Raw genomic sequence first — 17,270 nt, forward strand, 5'->3', positions numbered from 1 at the left:
AGATAAGTTTGGCAATGGGGTCATTTCACTATCAAGATGAGAAACTTATAACGTAAAAGCAAGACCTCTGCATGAGTTTATTTTTGTGCTATTAAAGGGAAATGTACATACTTTCCAAAGCCTGACACATTACTAAGTATGCTGTTTCTTTTGTTAATGTGATGCATGTTGAAGCAGTACCACATTTTTTTTTCCCCGCATCTGCTTATAATCGTTACAGAAATGCTGAAATTACAACATTCCTAAGGAAATACATTATCATCATAATGTTCACATCAGCCCTTTCACAACTGGCACTCATCGGGGATGCCTTTTATTCTGAAATGAGGGCAAGTTCTTCTTTCAATTAAGAAAAAATGCTGAAAACAAGAAACCTAAACATACTTATTGCACATGCTTAATTCGAGCTTACATTTTCCCATGAAAGCAGGAAGATTCATAATGAAACCCCAGCGTACCTTCGAAGGGTAAGATGCTAATTCCTTGGGGTATGGACCTAATATGCACTGATATTTCATCATCTCTTCTTGCTGTATGTTACACTTGTCTTATTCTTCTCCCTTTTACTCCTTGGCTGCAGAAATACCCTGAGTACCTGGGTAATCCACTATTGCTGATTTTTCCTATGCTGTTCTCCTCCGACAAACCTAGTGAGAATATCCTCTGTCCTCGCTAGTGAGACACTTCCGTAGTTCACAGCCTGTGGTTTTCTCTGCTTTGGGACTTTTTGCTTATTCAGGAAAAAAAAAAAGGTAGTTGTTTTTTTGTACGTACCACCCGCACCACAGAACATGCGACTCCTGCAGCTGCTCTGGCCCTCAAATAACAGCAGTTCTTTGTGACTTCAGAGCACTCCGGGGCTTTGAGCTCTAACCCGAAAAAAAACAAAGTCCAAGGACAGCACATTTAAACCAGTGTGCTACAAAAGCATATGCAACTAGAGTGGCATTTCCTAACGTGCTGCAATGCCCTCAAATCCATACACCTGGATACAGGCTGTTATCAATCTAAAATGTCACTATGACTCGGAAACCGCTTGGCCTTGCAAAAATCACAGCAGTACCCAAATGTGAGGTTAGTATTCGAGGTATTATTGACTCCTGCTCTTGGCCAAACATACTTCGGCAGAGCGAGGTGCGGATCAGTGCAAATCTGAAGTAAGCAGATGGGAACAGCCCAGCCCTCAGCCACTGCAGAAGTGCAGTGCCAACTCCTTCTGCACAGCATTAGCTTAACGCATCTTTATAAAGAATTTAAGTCGCTCCGAGTTTACAGTGATAGTAAGTGTTTGCAAGAAGTATTTGTAAGACCAAAAGCAAATAGCTAATTTTTCATGCAACTCTAATTTCAGTCTTTGTAATCCTCCTAGAAAGCACAGTGAGGTCTCCCTGAGCAAAGCACAGGCTTCTCTTAACTCACTTCTCAACATTTAAATGAAGTAAATCAATGCTGCTGACAGTCTGTCAATGAGCCACAGACAAACCAAAAAGTTTTAAGCCCAGTGCAAGGTATCAGATGCTTCGCTTTCCCACACCCTCCGTCCCAGCTCCGTGCAGATCACACAGCTGATGGCTGCAGCAAACAGCTGTTATGTCAACAAGTAATTTCTACATCCTAGCACAGCATGCAACAGACAAAAATTCTGCTTGTACTAAATAATTTTTGTCCTACTTTTCTCCCTGATACACCTGGCTGAATGGCTCAGGCTTCCTCTTAGAGAGTTTTATTGACGCTTGGCTCTGAGGCCACGCAGCGCTACGCTATGCAACAAGATCTTTAACTTTTACAGAAAGCATTTGGTCTAAAGAACAGATACCGTGCTTAAATTAATCAATTATATGCCTGGAAGAAAAAAAAAAAGGCAAAGGAAAGAGCAAGCTCTAAGCACTGCTCCATCTCACCAGTTTGATCCGTCGGCGAGCAGCAGGACAGAGGCTGGAGGCAGCCGGCAGAGCCACATCCAGGATAGCCCGCGCTGGCAGGACCACGCAGCGCACCGCCGTGCCGCCCGCTCCTGCTGCAGCACAGCCAAACCGGGCTCCGCAGCAACAGCAGGGACACAGCCTCATGGCTCTGTCCCTGGGGACCCCAAGGAGCAGCTCATGGTGCCAGCTGCACCCTGCGAGCCAGCCCCATCCGCTGCTCTCCACCTTTTAAAATTCAGAGGGGGAAAAAAAAACAACCACACACAACACACGTACTTGGTCACAGGCCGCAGCGAGGGCTATAGCCTGCTGTGCCCACAGCGAGATGATTATAGAAACCCCTAAAATTGACTGAGATGCAGGCCAGCAAGCCCAAGCCACAGCTCTGCCACCCATTCGTCATGCCCAGGCTGCACCCGCTGGCTCATCGCCCCGCTGCCCTCTGCCCAGCTCCTTCCCTTCTCTGCTGGGTTAATTTTTGGGGAGCAGCCTTCCTGAAGTCTCCCCCTCAAAGGCACTAACAGAAAATACCTTCATGTATCATTACAATAATTCATTTCTCTCTTTTTTTCCTTTTTTTTTAAATTTCAGTAAGGGCAGCTATGTAGCTGCATCTTTCTCCTGTATCTACTGCAGGTTTATTGCTTTATACATGTTTTATTTAAGCATCAAATCCAGTAGCTCATAAGGTCAATGTAACAAGCATGTAATTTCCACATTTATTATTAAGTAAACAGATTCCTTCCCCATGGCCACTTATGAATCAGTAAAGACTGCAATTGAACCTTCTAAACACAGTCCATGGCACAAACCGCTGTATTAGAAGTGTAATAACTGCACAAACACATACAACAAATGGATGCTGAGAAATATTTACAGAAAAGTAGGAAGTAGATTTGCTGCAGGGCAATACCTGGAGGACACCTGCAGCACTTGACCCCAGGTCTGTGGATGCCCAAGGACGCAGATCCCAAGCTCCATCCAACCCCTCCCTGGTGGCTGGTGGAAGCGGGGCCATCCGTGTTTATGGAAACAACTTCCAGGGCTTGAGCAAAAGCTGTATTTCCTTAATGCAATATTTACTACAGTAAACCAGAGCCTTGAGATACAGGAAAAGATTGGGACTAAGACTGTCAGAAGAAATGGGCAATGGACCAACATCTAGCTTCCGTACAATATGCATAGCCAGCGTGTTGCCTGGGATTTATTGCATATCGCATATCAAATTCTTTGTAATGGAGACTAGAATACGTTTCAATTTTGTTTGCATGTCAATTATATATTTCTGCATTCAGTTATTATAAAGTAAAAATTATATTATTCCATTAAAAAAAATAATGTTCTGAAACTGCACCTTTTGAGGAGATAACCATGCTTTTATTATAACTTTATGTAAATTGCCATAGATCCATTGAATTCAATTAACTGAACTGAATTCCAATTTACGGAGAAGCCTAGTCCAATAATTCTAAAACTACATTTCTTGAACTTTTTTAATTGACCAGTGCTTACAAATCTGTCATTTCTACTTCCCCTATTGTTACACAGCTGTCAGTATACATATTTCACAGAAACTGAGATGCACACAAAAACAGGTTAAGGAGCTTTTATATGCCAGCCATATTAACAAATAGAGCCCATGAGCAAACAAAAATATTCTAAATATTTATTCATTAATAAAATGAAAATAAAGTCTTTAATTGCCTTTAAGTTCCGTTCAGTCTTTGTCTCCTTAGCAATCATGTAGACTTTTCTTTTTTAATTGTTCTTTGGGTTGGATTCACTCTAGTGCCCTGTGACTTGTGTTTGTTTCTAAATGCTGGTGGCAATTAGCAAACAATTCCCTCTAGTTCTGCTCATCCCTGATGGGATGTATTCCCTTGGAGACGGGCCATCAGAGAAAGGAAGGCTTGTAACTTTACATTGTATGATGTCTCAATGATTTGTTCAAAGTGGAATGCATTGCAATAAAGTAAACACAATTACCGAAAAGAAAGCATGTATCCATTATTAAATCATTCCACACATACAGAAAGACCAACATAACAGTAGCAGATAGATCCTGGGCAACAGAGCACTATCAGATTGGGCAATATGGGATACGAACAGCAAAATCTTGCTGTTAGTCTGCAAGGACTAGTAAACAGAGCCTTCAGCTGGTCTACCTTGACTGCTGGGATGAAAATACCATAGGCATAAATCTGGGCTCTCAGAAAGCTGCTTTACAGAAAAGGCCACTATCCTTAGATATTTATTTTTAAAATTTACTTATGAATTTATTTATTCACCCATTTTCTTATCACAGCCCACCCCAGGGAATTACTGTACTGTCTATATGAGGTGATGGCTCATTTCATCCTGGTCCCATCCTGTATAAGACAAGAAGGTAAAGACATAGAGCATGCAAACAGGAGGATAAGATACTTGCAGAATATTGAGCACTTTTTATGGCAATAATGGATTTAAAATCAGATTTTAAAAGCAAAAGGAGACAAAAGCTTTTTGCAATGCTATGATACACAAGCACCTTATGATATATAAATATATTTTCTAAGTGAAGAATCTACCACGTATCACTTCACCTTGGTGAAGCTGAGGATGCGGAAAAAGGAACAACTCAAGTGTCAGATTCCCTTCTAGAATTTTTTTTTTGTATATGCCATTAAGGAATTACTTGTTAGGAGCACCATATGCAGAAAAAACATTCAAAGTACAACCCTTATTGTTTTTATGGTTTAGCTAAGTCATCCCCAGTAAACAAGAGAAGTAAAGAATAACTTTAATTACTCAACTTCAGCAAGTTCTCCCATAAAAGATGAGAGCTATCAACTGAAAGTATAAGCTGTATGATTAAAAAAATCATACTGCAAGATCCACAGAGAAGCACTTAAGTTTAGAATAAGTAGGAAAATTACCCTATGTGTTATTTCAGACTCTATAAAGATGACGGTCATGAAAGGGTAGATTTATTTTCTCTTACATCTTTGATGACTTACCAAATGGATCAAAGTCATCAAAGACAGAATAGTGATGCTTGGCAACACTCATTCTTTTAATGCTATCTATATTTTTCTTCCATTAAGACTTGAACAAACAACATTTCTAAGATTATCAGTAAATATTGAACAGTTAGGATAACCTGTTCATCATCCCACCAAGACAGAAGTGTATATTTTCAATCTGCAAATGTTCCATTTGTTAACTGGAAAATAATCTGCAAACCAAAACAAAGCTGCATGCCAAACAAAAGCTAATGTAAGTCAGCAAGCCCCAAGATGTCAATGCTAAGATGAATAGCTTGTCCCTTTTTTATTTATTGTCTTTTTTTTTTTATCTACAGTTTCCAAACTATTAACAGAGATGGTGCCCACACTCAATTTAAACAATATTGTGACAGTGAGTTGTTTCCATCATTCCTAAAAGCCACTTCTACTGAAGCTGAAGTTAATGAGCTCATATCAAAGGTAGGTTTTATGCTGCCTCCCACATACTCTGTAATTGTGTATGAAAGGAATGTCACTATGCTATGGAATTACTCTTGCTCATTTTCTCAAGCAAACAAGACCTTGAATTGCTAATTGTTAAGACCATGCATTTTAGATAATTGCTGATTACGGTATTTGAAGTATAAGTGATTGTTAAATGTGCTGTTTGGCTAATGCCCAGAAAGCCAATGTGATATCATGGATAATTATAGACAGTTTAATTGCTTTGGGTCTTTTAATTGTCGAAGTACACGGATGATGAGAGACCAGATGAAACTGAAAGGGTCAGCTGAGCCAAGGTGGTGTCCAAAACTGAATGCCATGAGCTGACCCTCTGTGTTTTGCATTCACTGTTTAGGGAAGAAAGTAGAATAAAAGGACAATGTCATTTTAAACAGAAAGATCTAACCAGTCCTACCTGTACAGTTAGTCTTCACTTGTGAGAAATTCCTCTGTTACCTGCCAAAAGCTGCCTCCTATTTTCTTTTCGGCCACATATGTGTTCTGCAGACATGCATTCCTGATGAGACATTGCCACTTGTATTACCTAACTTTCTTTTGGTGAGCTCTCATTTATTCTGGTAGGAAGGGTTCCTAAGAAGAACGGGTTTGAGTCATGGCTGTGGTTAGATGTGGATGTAGAAAAGCAAGAACTCACCGTTTTCGTACATCCAAATTTTCCTAGATGGTAATGAGATTTGAGTAAGAATTACAGATTTTGGCTCATGAAGCAACTCAAGCCAGCAGATGGAGTGAAACAGCCTTTGTGATGTGGAGAACTTGATTCCAGCATTCATGACGATTCATGAATCTCCACCCCCCAAAATGTAAAATGTAGTGTTTATGAAATAAGTCATGTTGGCAGCTGTGAAAATACAAGTCCTCCTTTTACCCACAGAGAGGTAACAGTGCAAAATTAAGCCATGCAAATGTTGGCAGACATCAGATATTTAGTTTTTAAAACTTCACAATGACATTTTTATTTAAGGAATAAGTGGTCAAATTACATCATCCCTGATGACATTAAAAATGATTGTGTTACTCAGAATGAGTCCATTGGAAGTTCTTGCTACTGCTAGTTCCAATCTTGCAATATTTTTGCTGTAACATACCTGTAATCACTTCATTATAGGTGTTACTTTTTAGGAAGATAGTGAAAAGATGTTGCATTTTCAGGTCTTGAAGTTTGAAGAATCTGTGCTTTTTAGATGTCAGAACTCCCTGTGACTTCGTTTCTACTCGTAAAAGATAGACTCACCCACCTTTACTACTACCAGATTTAATTCTAGCATCTCTAAATTCAAGATGTTAGCAGTACTGCAGTAAATGTACCCAACAGGACGCCTGCAAAAAGACAACTGAAGTATTCTAGTGTAGCATCCAGCCAAGATGTCCTCACATGGGTTAAAGGATCACTAAGTGGGGGCTTGGTGCTCTCCTGCTCAGGGACACATTCCCCCCAGGTATTCCTGCTGGAACGTCCCTTCCTTTGACATTTCTTATCACATTGCATGTCTGATAAGTCAAGGAACTTTGGAATATTGTGTTCTGGGAAGAAAACATCAAAGAAAGGGGAACAAAGAGTTGTCCTACTTCAAAAAATCCTAGGAGAGTTTAAAGTACAGTAAACGTATGACTTTTTAAAATCACTGTTTCCCAAATGCCTGAATTATCTCCAGCTATGATGAATTATGTCTTCTTGCCACCCTTTCACTGAAAATATCCAAGCAACAGACCTGTCACCACCCCCTCGAGATAACATCCTTCAGTTCTGCAAATCCTCCTCAGAAAACTTTATCCATTGTCATGTTTTCTTAATTACGTTTTCACCTCTCGCTCAGTTATACTCCTCTTTGTATGAGCCTAAATGGCTGTTTTTCCATCTAGCAGCTTTTCTCTGATGGTTCTTGTCCTTTTGATTCTCAAAGGGGCTGCTATTCCCTGCTTAGTTTTGCCTGTGAAATCCTGGAAGATCGTGGGGTTTCGCAGGTGTAACTAAGAAGAATTCATCCTGCGGATTCTTTATTACTGATGGAAATGTACAAGCCAGAAAGATCACAGCTTGAGCTTCAGAGCTCACGTAGTGTTGGCAAAGCTAGCAGCTAGGAGAATGAAAAATACCTTTTCCTTGTAAACTGAACAGATTGAGGAACAATAAAGCATGAAATCACACACTGTACCACTTACAGAAAATCCTTAGAAGCACATTTTGATATAAAATACAATATAGCTATTTTTCAATTGTCCTGGCTTGGACATTTTGTTTACAGCCGATGATACATAAAAGACTCTGAGCCTTGTTTACTTTGCCTGCAACAGTCTGTGGCAAAGCTAAAATTCTCTTCTTCATATTAAAGCAGATTTCCTATGGAAGCACTGGTGCTTCAAGCCTGATGACGGAAAGACAGGCTCCATACAGTTGTTAGAAACATTATTTGGAGATGAAAAGAAGGTATGGTCAACGCTGTAGGCTTGGGTCGACCTTGACCCACCTGTATCTGAATTGCTCAGTTCTCAGACCCAGACCTCAGCCTCTTGACTCTGAATTTTGAAAACCCTTTGCCACCCCAGGATCAGCAGCTTGTCTGTACAAGTTGAAAGCTTAAACGTAGCATATTTCAGGTATCTCCAAGCTGCTTTTGCTGTGAATTTTCACAGCTTTTTTCCAAATACACTTACCCTTAGACACCACCTACTTCCCAACCTCAGCAGAGCTCATCTTCCACTTTGCAGGTTGTCAAGTGACTGCTCAGAGACTTGGAAAAAACAGTCTCTGCAGAGTTTTAATATAAATGTTAGTGGGTAGCTAAGAATTAGTAATGGTCTATGGTTATGCAAAAGAATGAGAATTAACCCCTTACTGAGACTGCAAGCCTCCTAAAACCTTGCTCCTCTAGGTCGTTTCCTGTTCACTGCTACTTACCTAGCCATAGTTCCTACAGGCACTGTGTCTGTTAAAACAGCAATTCATTATAAAAATGGGCAGAACTGATGCTACATGTGGGCAGAGTTGGTGAACGGGACTCTGTGACAATATCTGGACAGTAAGTCTACTTCTACCATCCACTACTAGTAGTACTGGTCTATTCCATAAACAGTCACCCAACCTGTGTGTGTCTTCAACGCTGTTTTTTTCAAGCCTGAAGTTGAATACAGGACCACAATTTATTTATTTATTTATTTCCAATTCATAAAGCTGAGTGCAACATCTCTGGGTATAAACAGGCTGATGAGAGGAATTTAAAAAAATACCATAAAAAGCAAACACACAATATAGAACCAGAGAAGCAACATGAAAAGCTTGTGTTAATTTACTACAAAGGAAAGAATGTAGGAGCTGAGTACTACTGTTTGGGTAGGTCAAATGCAATGTAATTAGCACAGAAGTTAACATAAATACTGTGACCTATGTGACACTTCAAATTAATATATTTAATCTGCATTTAGGTAAAGAAATGATTAAGAGATCTATTCTTCACAGTGTGCTGAATAGGAATAAAAAACAGTCAGTGGAAAAAATGGGTTTGGCAGAAAGTGTCTATCACTGGCAGCAGAAAGATGGGAGGGAAGGTAATATCAGAGCAAATGGAAAGCAGAAAAATACATCTTCTAGAAAAAACATGTGGGGCAAGCAAACCAACCACCCAAATCCTAAACAATGCACAACCTAAAAACCTAACTTATTTTGAGATCTTACTTAAAAATACTTTCTGTAATGTCACAAAGTCCCCGAATGGCAATATGTACCTAATTAATCGAAAAAAAAAAAATCACTGAAAACATTTAAGTTCATCAAGTGACTAATGCCCATTTGATAGGAGCATGGCACACCTGCAATAATTACCAGGAAGATATTAGCGAGCCTTTTCTATGCTCTGATGGCTTCATGGAGCATCAGTTTAGTGCACCAAAGTGCGTGTAATAGAGTGAATTCCCCAGTGTTTTTTGCAGACAGCCAATTACAAGCTACCTGCACACTCGATGTTTTTGACCTTGCCCATAAGAACGCCTGAACTGATGCACCGAGCCACTTCCAAGGGAGAAAATTTTTCAACAACCCACCCAACACTCAGCCCTCGAAAGAGCATGCAAACATTAATATTGTAAGGAGCATTAGGAAATTTAGACTAGAATATTTTAATTAATCCCTTAAACCTATACTCTTTAATTTAAATCCTTCTATCCCATTTACCCTCACTGTACTAGAAATTAAGAATGGGAAGGTATCAAGTAATTTCTTTAAATGCAAAAAACCCCTGCAGAGTGAAATTTACTTCTTTGGAGCCAAAATGTTAGCATTTCCAAATAGCTACGTTCATACTCAGTGCCAAATTATACCTATGGCTTCAGCACAAACTAGACCAAAATAGACTCACTTTACCCACAGTCACACATTTCTGTGGGTTATTACCGTCTGATGCAGACTGCGCTTCTTTTTAGAAGCAGATGGGAGCTATGTGGGTCGCTAACATTTCTTTCAGCATATTGTCTTCAGAAAGCCTTCATTAGCTTTAAGACTGAGTACTGAAAGCCAGGCTTTCAGACAGTACTCAAAGAAAACACTATTTTTGTTTTATCCAAGTTGGCGTGTTTGACTGCCGTACCTGCATACAATTTCTGTTCTGGTCATATGTAGGAAAATGAATTGCAATACATTTATTCAGAAACATTCCCTTCCCTCCTCATTTTTCATTTTCCTCCTGTCAAATGTCTTCTAAATGGGAGTTATTATTGCCTTTATAATTTGTGACTTCTAAGATCCCTCAAGGTTAAACAGGAAAATTTATTTTCCGGTTATTATTATTGTGCCTTAGCTATTGTGCCTTTTGAGAACAATATTTCCTAAAGATGACTGCCTAAAATAAAAATAAGTAATAAAAATAAATAAAAGTACAAATAAAAAATAAGTCCTTCAATGGACAACCCAGTTATGCAGTCAGACTGGGCGATTGCTACGGTAGGGCTTTACGCAAAAGCAGGTTTGTGATACCTTACTGGGTGCCTTATATTCCTTAAAATCACACAGTGCAAGGTGGCGGCATTTTTACCCATCTGCACGTATTGATTTGAGGGTTAGTCCTCTAAATTCTGTACTTACCTGTTATTACGTTTCTTTTTAGGAAAAGGAGCAGGACCAGAACCTCAGCAGAGCTGCCCACAGGGAGCATTGGTCTAGGCAGTGGCCCCGGCTCTCCCACTCGGCCGCCCAAGGTCCCCAGAAACAAATGTCCAATTTTGCTTTCCAATTTTGCTTGCAGGGGCCCCACACCCTCAGGGGAGTCTGCATCACTGCTCTCAGACCCAGACAAGCTGCCCCTGTGGGCGATGTGTCCCTAGCAAGCCCACTGTACCGCCAGTTTTGGCTGGGCTACCCTAAATTTCTTTACCAGAGTCATCGCTGGATCCTCACACGTGTCCATTAAAAGCCAGTGGGCATCCCATTTGTAGCCTGTGAAAACACTGTGCACACAACAAGTACCCAAGAAAAGAAGTGCCATCACTGAGCACTACCCTGACACTTTCCACATTTTGGGATCAGAATCTTTCCGAGTTTTTCCTGTTTTGCCTACAATTAAGAAAAAAGCCAACAAAAACTACTTTTTTCACCCCTTCCCTGTTTGGTTTCTCCAGCAGGTAACAATGCTTAACATTAAAGCAACAAATTCTTTTATGTTTGAACCCGTCTTAAAAATGACTTTTGTATTGTGCCTTTCTCCAAAGGCACAGCACCACACAGCCTCCAAAGCCTTCACAGGGAATTACACTGGCTGCTGCAATGAATTTGGTCTGCAGCACGCAGCACAGCCTTTGTTCAAGGTTCACTTTCTTAAAAACCACAGCGCACAAACACTCTTGTTAACAGCTGAAACCCTAAAAGCCCACGGCAGCGAGCCAGGGGCTTACTGCATCCAGCATCCACGTGCTACACAGCTGATGAACTCCTGGAAAAACAAAAGAGCCAACATAGGCCACTCTTCCAAATATTTCCCACTCCTACTAACTGGACAGAGCCAGCACAGGGCTCTCCCAGGGCGCAAACACATCAGGCACGATGCATGCTTGCAGGTCCGGAAGGTCGAATGAACGCAGCAGTAAGTGTCAAACTTTCTTATTTTTCACTTGAAAATAATGACATGGCCTTGGTGATGTGGCAAATGCAGTAACAGGGTGCCTTGAGAATGAATTGCATTTGAATGGAGATCACAATTACTGAAATTAATATCCAGACCCACGTAAACATGAGTACTTCTGGTATCCAAATTTTGTTAAAACTGCACGGACTAGCACAGTTTTACCTATATTAATTTATTTAAACAAGCACATTCTTAAGAGCTACACCAGAAGTTACCTGGTGTGGGATTTCAAACCTCTGTAAATACATGGAGACACTGAAGACAACTCCCTCCCACTGCAGGTGAAAGGAAAGCGTTAATGCACCTTTTTCCTTGAACGATAATCCTGCTCCTTTTAGGCTCTTTTGCTGAGATTGCAACTCACTTGCCTTAGGTACTAAGCCTATGTAATTTTCTTAACCATGGGGTATCCATTTATCAGATTTGATGCTGATACCTTTTAGTTGTTTCAGCCGGAAAAAAGTGTTCTTTTCCAGAAAGGTTATTTAAATGTGACTAGGAATAACCAGAAAAAAAGCCACCTAAAGCTATCAATAGATCTAATGCAATAAAATTGGGTGACAACTGGAAAGACAATAGCCTAAACCAAGGCATTATTAGCTGGATTTAGCAATTTGTGCTCGTCCCCATGAGTTTATTTGCAATCAGTTAGTAGATCCTCTAATGAAAAAGGCCAAAAGAAAAGTACTTTTAATTCCACAAAATAAAGTCAAGGAAGTTATGCTTTCTTTTAGTCCTAGTCCTCATAAGATAATTACTAGTACTTATTGATGCTGTTTTAGTGGGAAAAAAAATTTGTGGAAAATTCATTAACAAACTTCATTGGTTTGCTAGCATGGCCACAGCAAATGGCCACAGACTGCTAGGAAGAGCAGAAAAGGACAACAGCCAAATTTTTATTTATCCTCTTTTTTTTTTTTATCCTTAGTTTTAATGAAACCAGCACATCAAGGCCATGCTTGACTATTAAGTTTTAAAAAATTATTTTAATTATAAAATAAATAGCATAGTAGACTTAAAGGAAAGATCTCCTTATAATGAAAAGCGTGCATTGCTGGACTGCTGGCCAGCTCAGCCTGGGTGTAATTCCACTGCCCTGAACTTTATTTTAATAAACATATACAGTCAGCAATATATTATGTAAATCAAATTCTTGATATTAAAAAGGCATTACACGTTTCAGTGCATCAGCTTGCACAGGTTAATTATCTGTCTACAATTTGTACGGTTAGATCACCACGGATACACAAGCACTACCAATCCCCAGGACAGCACCTCCGTCATTTGTTTGTCTTAAAAGAACCCTGGGTCCTCCTCGGCTGGAGGTGCCATGGAGGTAAGGGAAGGTGCTCAGGAGCCCTGCCCAGCTTCCCAGTCCAGTTACAGAGCTGGCAGAAGACAGAGCAAGAGATCTTATTGTTTGAATAGTCCTTGCACTGGGCCCAGGTCCCAGAATAAATGCATGCTCTCATTCAGGAGAACATCAACACTCTTCGTTTTATCCCAGTCAGATCTCTAGGACAGGCATAAACAATACCTCTGGTATAGATTCAGTTATTTACACTTTGAGGAAAGTGATATTTCACATTTGCTGTGAATATTAGTTATAGTGTTAAGAGCAATTCCCTTCAAGATCTTCCCTGACATTATTTTCTATGCATAATGTGTGATTTATGTCTATTAACATAAATAGGCACTGGAAATGCATTTTGACATTACACTTTGCAGAAAGGAATTTCCAATGCATTTTCAGCATGCACTCCTGCCAAAGGTTTTGCGTGTGTGTTTTTAAACTGGATTTGAGATTACTCAATTAGCAAAGAAATCATGAATGATAACCAATAGGAACTGTGCAATGCTATGAAAAATTGAATCAAGAATAAGTGATATAGAGAGGTCACTGAGTCATTTTGAATAAGTACATTTGAGATAATTATGTGCTTTAAAGACTTTTTGAGAAAGAGGCAAAATTAATCAGATACATTAAATTATGAATTATTAACTCAGCTCTATTAAATATCAAATAGAAAAGCTTTTTAGGATTAACCATGTTTTTAGAAATTCTACTAACTACAGAGTAGATTTCTTTGATTTAAAAATGATTTTTATTTAGACTTGAAGCACAGAGGAGTCCCTCTAGGGTGAGCGAAGCTTTCCAGAAGTGGCAGATCCCTGCTGGGACTGGGGCTTACTCTGAAGCTACGTAGATAACGACCTTAATCCTGCCACACCGAACCTCTTCAGGTTATGAATGGCAAAAGCACACAGAAAACAAAGTTTAGGAGTACCTGAGAACATGGGCAGACAGGCTCACAATCTCGCAAGTGTTGAAGAACTATTTTGAATAAGACTTTTGCTGAATCTGCCGACCCCTAAGTGAGCAGTGGCAGCTCAAGTATTGCTGTATTCATCTCAAAATACCTGCGGGACTTGTTTCACATCTCCCATACTGCTGTGGGTATTTCCACCAGCAGATGCATGGTGGGTTTTTTTATTTTTTATTTTTTTTCCAAATAACAGATTCCTTGGCAAAGCTTCACATGGAATTGTGCCAAAACTACTCATGAAACAAGTAGCCGTGGCCTTCAGTGAAATCAATAGCATTGAAGGAATAGTGGTTGTCACTGGATGCTGACTTTTCCTGGCTAATAAATACCTGAGCCACCAGAGCAGCTCCAGCATAACGAAAGGCAAAATTCGTTCCTCCAGCTGAACAGCCTGCTTCAGGTCCTTCGTTGTGCCACAGCCTCTCGCTTCCATGCCATCTATCAATGAGGTTGGCTTCTGTTTCTGCACCTGCCAGCAGATGCAAGGCAGATAATGTTTAGCAGTGCAGCCACTCTTAGATATCTATGGTGAAATGCACTGAAAACTACCCGTCTGTCCATTTCTAAATGGTTTACAGAATTACAATAGCAAATTTTGACCAAAGTTCAGCAGTACTGTTTTTGTTAGTTATTTAAAGGTGGTATTTCTATAAGAAGGAAATTCCTGGTGGTTAAATGCCTCGTCTCTCAATTATTTTGGTTTCTCCCTGCCTGTGACACGGAAAGGCAGGCTGAGCAACAGCACACCGTGGTGTCAGCTACCCGGAGTGTTCTCAGCCACCCGGCTCCTCCCTAGCATCGGCCCCGCTCCGCCCACCCCTCACCATATGGAAACCCTTCAGCCAACGCACCCTTCATCCTTCTCCTTCAAAGCTTAGAAATAACTTCTTACACATCAGACACTTTCCTCGCCCATTCTCCAGTTAGCACTGACATTAAATAATTAGGCTGTTGCCCTCTGAATTTTCATCTTAATTTTCAGCACTGAATTCCTGCGTGGAGTTTGATGGAGGCAGTAAGTATTTTCACAGCACTCCAGACACTATTGCAAAACTTGCAGCAATTTTTTATATTGTTTGATGATTCTGACACAACTGATTCTCAGTGAGTTAATCATATAATTACATATTAGTGAATTATTCTGTACTAGAAAATTGTTTCATAAATTAGGTCACTGTCATTTATCATTATAATTTCTTTAACACATCTTATCCTTTGATCCGTTAACATTGCTGCTCTGCCACATCAATACATGCTCTCAGTCATCACCATGACGCAGCGAAGAAGTAAGCTCAGGGTTTACCAAGCCAGCAAAATGCACTTTGCCTTCCTTCTGAGCAGGCACATGAGAACAGGCAACAGTCAGCACCAAACCTTTCCAAATCTAACCCCGAGAAACCACAGGTTTTACCCTGCGACTGCAGCTCCCCCTGCCTGGTACCTCTCCTCCTACCCATCAGCTCATCAGATTTTTGATCATCCCCACTCCTCCCCTCCATCTGCTTTCAAATTTCTCTGTGTCTTTCCTTGTTCCACACCCTTCACCTCTGAGGCACGTCCCAGTAGCAGAAACCTTGTTTGAAAGCTGCACTCCTCCAGCCAAAGACACCTTACCTTAAAAGACAGCCCTGGCCGGATCCACACATCCAGTGCAAAGTAACCACCCATAGCTACGCTCTTAAAAATCAAGGGTAATTTACAGATTTACAGGTTGAGACCTATTCTATATTTATTTAGGGAAGACTTACGAAGCTCATTCATGCATAATTAAAAAATAATTGAATCAACAAGTCAGGGAGGTTTACCTGCTGTACATGACAGAAAATACAAGAATTTCTGTCAAAGTACTGAAGACACTGGAAGTCGTATGCATGCAGATGAAAACCAGATGTAGAACGAAATACCTCAGACACTTAGAATTATTTCCTATTGCTTTTCCATGCATAAAATTATCATATCTCTCAGAGAGAAGGTAAGGTGGTCACACGAATGGAGATTTGCACACAATTTCAGTGAGCATATCCGAGTACACAAACCAACTCCAGCCTGAGCAATGCCAAAGTGTGCAGCTCTTCATTTGTCCTTCACACAATGCAAACTACAGATATCAGCCTATAACTTGTAATTAAAAAAAAGTGTATTTTGCAAGGATATCTTGGAAACATGTCACCAACGTGCCAAATTTCTGTCAGTGGCTTATTCTGGATAGCCTCTTGTACACGCCAGATAGAAGACAGACATCCCTGGCACGGGTGTTACATCTCTATTGTTTGACCCTGCTTAGTCTGAATTAAATTAGTCTGGGGATATTATCTCTACACTTCTCAGCTGAGATTTGTTTCAATGCCTGATACTGGATGAACTCCAATGCCTTTATTCCAGCCCCACCACAGCTGGTTCTTCAGAAAGTTCTGCTGAAGAAAATGAAAAAACACTGCTCCTAGTGAATTTCTACTTACATTTTTGACAGACAGGACAATAAAAAACCCACTACTTCTCTTTTACAATGGAAACAAAACAGTAGGACCCACTTTCCTGCAGTGGCACAGAGATGCACCGGGTGTGCAGCAGGTGGCCGTGAGCTGGCGAGGGGAGGTGGGACAGAGGCTGCCTGGATTGACCTGAGGAAGGGTTTCTTTCACATCATAACTGACTCCAAGTGTTTGGTCCAAAGCTTGTCTAACAAATGGAGAAACAAACATCCTAATCCTAAAAAGCTTTTAAAAACATTTTCAAGAAAACATTTTTCTCCCCGTGATTTAGCATGTGATAAACTGCATGACAACGGGCAGCTGCGATGGCATTTATTTATCCTATGAGAACGGCTCACAAGTTCGAGATAGCATTGTAGACAAAAATACCTCATTTCAGTTTGTTTTCAGAGCCTACTGAAATGAAATGGATGAAGCTTGCTGACGTTGCCACTGAATTATATAATCCTAGAGAAGACATTAATGGCTGCTCTAAAAATCTAATTAAATTTTAGGGCACTAGTAATGCAGCCATAAGGCCCATGTAAGCCATTATCCACATTAATAAAAATTAAAGTCAAACAGTATCTATACAGTAATAATGTACCTGGATTCAAGGTCACTTAATTCGCTTACTCCCATCTTTTTCTTTAGTGTTGCTATAAATATTATTATTTAATCAAGACTTCAAATTTATGTACGTTTGTTACCCCAAATGCTCTCTTAATACATAGCATTAAGACAGGAATCAATCTAATCGTTTTTCTCAATTGTTTATTTTCTTGCCTTCTACATAATATAACTCTTGCCTTCAACCTTTTAAGCAGTTGGCATACCTGGGCACAGGTTCAGTGCCAGGGGCTGTCTGTCAGAGACAGTGGGGATGAGCAGGGGGGCGATGGGGATAACAGCTATTCACTGAGTCCTG

General features: G+C 40.2%; 1 protein-coding gene and 1 long non-coding RNA gene across 9 annotated transcripts in view; one reads left to right on the plus strand and one right to left on the minus strand.

The window, feature by feature from the left end:
• Positions 1–17,270, minus strand: part of LOC106036755 (contactin-4) — a 300,476-nt gene that overhangs the window by 168,335 nt on the left and 114,871 nt on the right. The window contains exon 3 of one of the 8 annotated variants that reach the window (XM_067002911.1): positions 17,179–17,267. The exons of 5 other annotated variants lie outside the window; for them this stretch is intronic. The gene's annotated coding sequence lies outside the window, so the exon portion shown is untranslated. Of the gene's footprint in view, positions 1–14,200; positions 14,341–17,178 lie in introns of those variants that run through there. 2 more of the 8 variants (XM_048068594.2, XM_048068604.2) reach the window with 2 other exon arrangements.
• Positions 350–10,970, plus strand: LOC136791584 (uncharacterized). The gene is made up of 3 exons (XR_010833867.1): positions 350–467; positions 5,266–5,389; positions 10,531–10,970. It is a non-coding gene; the product is annotated as an uncharacterized lncRNA (long non-coding RNA).

This window comes from Anser cygnoides, chromosome 10 (genome assembly GCF_040182565.1).
Source record: "Anser cygnoides isolate HZ-2024a breed goose chromosome 10, Taihu_goose_T2T_genome, whole genome shotgun sequence".
Lineage (NCBI taxonomy): Eukaryota > Metazoa > Chordata > Aves > Anseriformes > Anatidae > Anser > Anser cygnoides.